This window comes from Heterodontus francisci, unplaced genomic scaffold (genome assembly GCF_036365525.1).
Source record: "Heterodontus francisci isolate sHetFra1 unplaced genomic scaffold, sHetFra1.hap1 HAP1_SCAFFOLD_328, whole genome shotgun sequence".
NCBI lineage: Eukaryota > Metazoa > Chordata > Chondrichthyes > Heterodontiformes > Heterodontidae > Heterodontus > Heterodontus francisci.
The window spans coordinates 556830-562948 of NW_027140959.1; positions in this window are offsets into that span (position 1 = coordinate 556830).

Genomic DNA, 6119 nt, shown 5'->3' on the forward strand with positions numbered 1-6119 from the left:
TTTTCAGGACTGAAATGAGGAGAAATTTCAACACCCAGAGAGTGGTGAGCCAGTAAAATTACGTCAGCACTCCCATGTCCAAGAAGGATTGGAATATGCTGGCCAGTGCCTCTGCTACTTCCACCATTCCATCCCTCAGCAACCCACATGCATCCCATCCAGACTGGGTAAATGATCTCCTTTATTGTGGTACAAAAAGTGCTGTATTGAAAAGGGTTATCTGAATCTGTTTGTTCAGTGACTGCAAATAATGTCAGTCTCCATGGACCCTAATTGTGTCACTGGAGGTTTGCCATCTTCTCTTAATAAGGGGCTCCCATGTGTTGTCCCACAGTTTCAGCCGGAACATCAAACCCGGCAAAACAGAGATCAGCGGCTCCAGAGAGAGAGAAAGGATAGATCAGAATCTGAGAACAAATGACTGGAATGTTACATCACTTGGTCAGAATCTGAGAACAATAGATTTGAATGTTCCAACAATGGGTCAGAATCTGAGAACAATAGATTGGAATGTTACAACAATGGGTCAGAATCTGAGAACAATAGATTGGAATGTTACAACAATGGACAGGAGTTTATCCTCGGATCTTTACTACCTTTCTACATATTATGATTGGATGTCATTAAACACTCGTATGCGTCTCGCACTGAAGATTATTCAATACATTTACTATCCCAGCCTGGCTATTATTGCTGTCCCTGGTAAGTCTCTCCATCTAGATATTAATTCTATAAACCAAGTCTAACAGCATTACTGCTCCTGTAATTTACTCTGCACTTTTTGCTGCCGTTGTATTCCTGGTGAATATGTCCAGCTATCAGCTCTATAAACCATTGCCAACTTTATTGGATTTCTTGACATTTGCTCTCTCATCTTTACTACTGTTGCTGTCTCTATTTCCCGGTAGGGCATTGAAAACCCCGTTTCACTGAAATACTGTTCTGTTATGTAAATTTTGGGAATACTGAAGCCAGTGTCATTGGTCTCCATGACAAACTCCATCCCCTATCTGCGAAACAAATACACCACCCTGCCCAATATCTGAGGCTGAACCAGACTGTTTGCAATCGGTGTGTTCTATTTAAACCTGAGCTGAGTCCATCTCCATAATCTCTCCATTGCCAACCCTGTCTACGACAACCTCTGTAATATCCCCCATCTCCACCTCTGTCTCAGCCAATCTGCTGCATAAACCCTCACCTGTACCTTTGTTAAATCCACACTTAACTATTCCAATTCTATCCTGGTCACCCTCCCAGTTATAAACCTCCATAAACCACAGACCATGCAGAACTCTGCTGCCTGTATTTTAACTCACACCAAATCCCGATCACCCATCACCCCTGTGCTCACTGACCTACATTGGCTCCATGTCGGGCAGCACCTTAATTTTAATATAGTCATTCTTGTGTTTGAATCCCTCCATGGCCTCACCCCTCCAATTAGTCCCATTGTCCTGCCCATTCTCATATTCCTGAAAATGTTTTGACTTCAATCTTTTCTCATTAGTCCTTCTGAAGTGAATTCCTTTCACACTGTATCTGTCCCGAGCCACTATTTTAGACTCTACAGCACTACTGGTGCTGACGGTACAGAAGCTGGGATACATAGAGAGATGTGAACTGCACAGCCAGGCACTTCTACTGCGGCCTGCACAATGCCCCAAGCTGGGCAGGGCTACAGCTCAATCGTACCATGTATGTGTTGTTGCGCTGAGGATGGTTTTGAATGTGTTGTCAATGTACCATCCCGTCAGCTTTGATGCACGTCTTTGAAACTTGGTGTGTACATGTCCACTGACCGCCTGTGTTAGTCACTCTCAGTTGAACACATATTCAGCAGCATGAGGAAGCCCATCTAGTATTATTTAAAAGGACCAGGCATCCAACTTACAGGTGAGGGGCGTTTGACTTACTTCTATTATTGTAAAGTTAGTGGAGGTGCTGTGGATGGTTTGTTGGAGGTTGTGTTGTGAGCTGCTGCAGACATTCAGGGAGGACAGAGGATTTGGTGACCCAACTCTGGACGAGGTATGGCCTATCAGGGGAAAACAGCAGCAGCCAGAGCAGCGGCACCACGGCTGGCACTGTTGCTCAGCAGGGAGGGACAAAGCGCAGAAGAGTAATAGTTATAGGGGACTCGATAGTCATGGGCACAGATAGGCGCTTCTGTGGACGTGAAAGAGACTACAGGATGGTATGTTGCCTCCCTGGTGCCAGGGTCAAGGATGTCTCTGAACAGACAGGGGGCATTCTGAAGGGGGGAAGGTGAACAGCCAGAGGTTGTGGTACACATCGGTACCAATGACATAGGCAGGAAGAGTGATGAGGTCCTGCAGGGTGAGTTTAGGGAGTTAGGTAGAAAGATAAGAAACAGGACTTCGAGGATTGTAATCTCTGGATTACTCCCTGTGCTACGTGCCAGTGAGGCTAGAAGTAGGAAGATAGTGCAGCTCTCCACGTGGCTGAGCAGCTGGTGTAGAAGGGAGGGTTTCAGATATCTGGACCATTGGGCTCTCTTCAGGGACAGATGGGACCTGTACAAGAAGGACGGGTTGCATGTAAACTGAAGGGGCACAAATATCCTTGCTGCAAGATTTGCTAGCATCACTCGGGAGGGTTTAAACTAGTGTGGCAGGCGGGTGGGAACCAGAGCAGTAGGACAGCTAGTGAAATAAATGAGGAGGACATAGTAAAGAAGGCCAGCAGGACTAAGAGGAAGAGCAGGCAGGGAGATGTTGCTGATCACAGCGGGACTGGTGTTCTGAAGTGCATTTGTTTCAAAGCGAGAAGTATAACAGGTAAGGCAGATGAACTTAGAGCTTGGATTAGTACTTGGAATTATGATGTTGTTGCTGTTGCAGAGACTTGGTTGAGGCAAGGGCAGGATTGGCAGCTAAATGTTCCAGGCTTTAGAAGCTTCAGGCGGGATTGAGGCGGATGTAAAAGGGGTGACGGAGTTGCATAACTGGTTAAGGAGAATATCACAGCTGTACTGCGGGAGGACAAATCAGAGGGGTCATGCAGCGAGGCAATATGGGTGGAGCTCAGGAATAGGAAGGGTGCAGTCACGATGTTGGGTGTTTACTACAGGCCTCCCAACAGCCAGCGGGAGGTAGAGGAGCAGATATGTAGGGAGATTTTGGAAAGATGTAAAGGTAACAGGGTTGCAGTGGTGGGTGATTTTAACTTCCACAATATTGACTGGGACTCGCTTAATGCTAGGTGCTTGGATGGGGCAGAATTTGTGAGTAACATCCAGGAGGGCTTCTTGAAACAGTATGCATATAGTCCAACTAGGGATGGGGCCATTCTGGACCTGTTGTTGGGGAATGAGCTCGGCCAGGTGGTCGAAGTTTCAGTGGGGGAGCATTCCCGGAACAGTGACCATAATTCCATAAGTTTTAAGGTACTTGTGGTTAAGGATAAGAGTACTCTTCAGGTGAAGGTGCTAAATTGGGAGAAGGCTAATTATAACAATATTAGGCAGGAACTGAAGAATTTAGATTGGGGGCGGCTGTTTAAGGGTAAATCAACATCTGACATGTGGGTGTCTTTCAAATGTCAGCTGATTAGTAGAATCCAGGACCAGCATGTTCCTGTGAGGAAGAAAGACAAGTTTGGCAAGTTTTGGGAAGACTGGATAACACGGGATATTGTGAGCCTCGTCAAAAAAAAAAGGAAGCATTTGTAAGGGCTGGATGGCTATGAACAGACGAAGCACATGAGGAATATAAAGACAGTAGGAAGGAACTTAAGCAAGGAGTCAGGAGGGCTAAAAGGGGTGATGAGAAGTCATTGGCAAACAGGATTAAGGAAAATCCCAAGGCCTTTTATGCATTTATAACGAGCAAGAAGGTAACCACGGAAAGGGTTGGCCCACTCAAGGACAGAGATGGGAATCTGTGCGTGGAGCCAGAGGAAATGGGCGAGGTGCGAAATGAGTACTTTGCATCAGTATTCACCAAAGCGAAGGACTTGGTGGATGATGAGCCGAGGGAAGGGAGTGCAGATAGTCTCAGTCATCTCATTATCAATAAGGAGGCGGTGTTGGGTGTCTCGCAAAGCAATAAGATAGATAAGTCTCCAGGGCCTGATGGGATCTACCCTAGAATACTGAGGGAGGGAAGGGAAGAAATTGCTGGGGCCTTGACAGAAATCTTTGCATCCTCATTGGCTACAGGTGAGGTCCCAGAGGACTGGAGAAAAGCCAATGTTGTTCCTTTGTTTAAGAAGGGTGGCAAGGATAATCCAGGATATTACAGGCCGGTGAGCCTTACGTCAGTGGTAGGGAAATTATTAGAGAGGATTCTTCAGGACAGGATTTACTCCCATTTGTAAACAAATGAACTTATTAGCGAGAGACAGCATGGTTTTGTGAAGGGGAGGCCGTGTCTTACGAATTTGATTGAGTTTTTTGAGGAAGTGACTAAGATGATTGATGAAGGAAGGGCAGTGGATGTTATCTATATGGACTTTATTAAAGCCTCTGACAAGGTCCCGCATGGCAGACTGGTACAAGAGGTGAAGTCACACGGGATCAGAGGTGAGCTGGCAAGATGGATACAGAAGTGGCTCGGTCATCGAAGACAGAGGGTAACAGTGGATGGGTGTTTTTCTGAATGGAGGGCTGTGACTAGTGGTGTTCCGCAGGGATCAGTGCTGGGACCTTTGCTGTTTGAAGTATATGTAAATGATTTGGAGGAAAATGTAGCTGGTCTGATTAGTAAGTTTGCGGACAACACAAAGGTTGGCGGAGTTGCAGATAATGATGAGGATTGTCAGAAGATACAGCAGGATATAGATCGGTTGGAGACTTGGGCGGAGAAATGGCAGATGGAGTTTAATCCGGACAAATGTGAGGTAATGCATTTTGGAAGGTCTAATGCAGGTGGGAGGTATACAGTAAATGGCAGAACCCTTAGGAGTATTGACAGGCAGAGAGATCTGGGCATACAGGTCCACAGGTCAATGAAAGTGGCAACGCAGGTGTATAAGGTAGTCAAGAAGGCATACGGCATGCTTGCCTTCATCGGTCGAGGCACAGAGTATAAAAATTGGCAAGTCATGTTGCAGCTGTACGGAACCTCAGTTAGGCCACACTTCGAATTTTGCGTGCAATTCTGGTCGCCACACTACCAGAAGGACGTGGAGGCTTTGGAGAGGGTACAGAGGAGGTTTACCAGGATGTTGCCTGGTCTGGAGGGCATTAACTATCAGGAGAGGTTGGAAAAACTCGGATTGTTTTCACTGGAACGACGGAGGTGGAGGGGCGCCATGATAGAGGTTTACAAAGTTATGAGCAGCATGGACAGAGTGGATAGTCAGAAGTTTTTTAACTGGGTGGAAGAGTCAGTTACTAGGCGACATAGGTTTAAGGTGCGAGGGGCAAAGTTTAGAGGGGATGTGCGAGGCTGGTCTTTTACACAGAGAGTGGTGAGTGCCTGGAACTTGCTGCCAGGGGAGGTGGTGGAAGCAGATACGACAGCGACGTTTAAGAGACATCTTGACAAATACATGAATAGGGAGGGAATAGAAGGATATGGGCCCCGGAAGTGCAGAAGGTGTTAGTTTAGGCAGGCATCAATATCAGCGCAGGCTTGGAGAGCCGAATGGTCTGTTTCTGTGCTGTACTGTTCTTTGTTATTTGTTCTTGACTGTAGTTACAGTGTCCCTGTGTCTGTAACATGACCAACAAATGGAGCACAGGCTGCAGAGAGGGGAAGCTCTGTAAAGTGAGAGGAGGAGGAGGTTCTGCCTTTCCCACCCTGCGTTTTGCAAGAGCACCTTTCCTATGCACACCTAACCCAGGAGCAGTGTGGGAGGTAAATCTGATTCAATTAGGAGGTGGTCACAGAGCTGTGCCACCTCCTGCAACATGACCTGGAGCCTCACACCAGGGTGAGGACGGAGTTGTCAGTGGCTGTTAAAGTCACAGTTTCATTGAACTTCCATGTATCTGAATATTTCCAGGCAGGAGCAGGAGACATATCAATCATAGAGTCATAGAGTGTGATAGATACATTTATGGCACAGAAGATGTCCATTCGGCCCCTCGGTGCCCGCTCCCTGTGGAACAATCCAGTCAGTCCCACTCTCCCAGTCAGTCCCCGTATCCC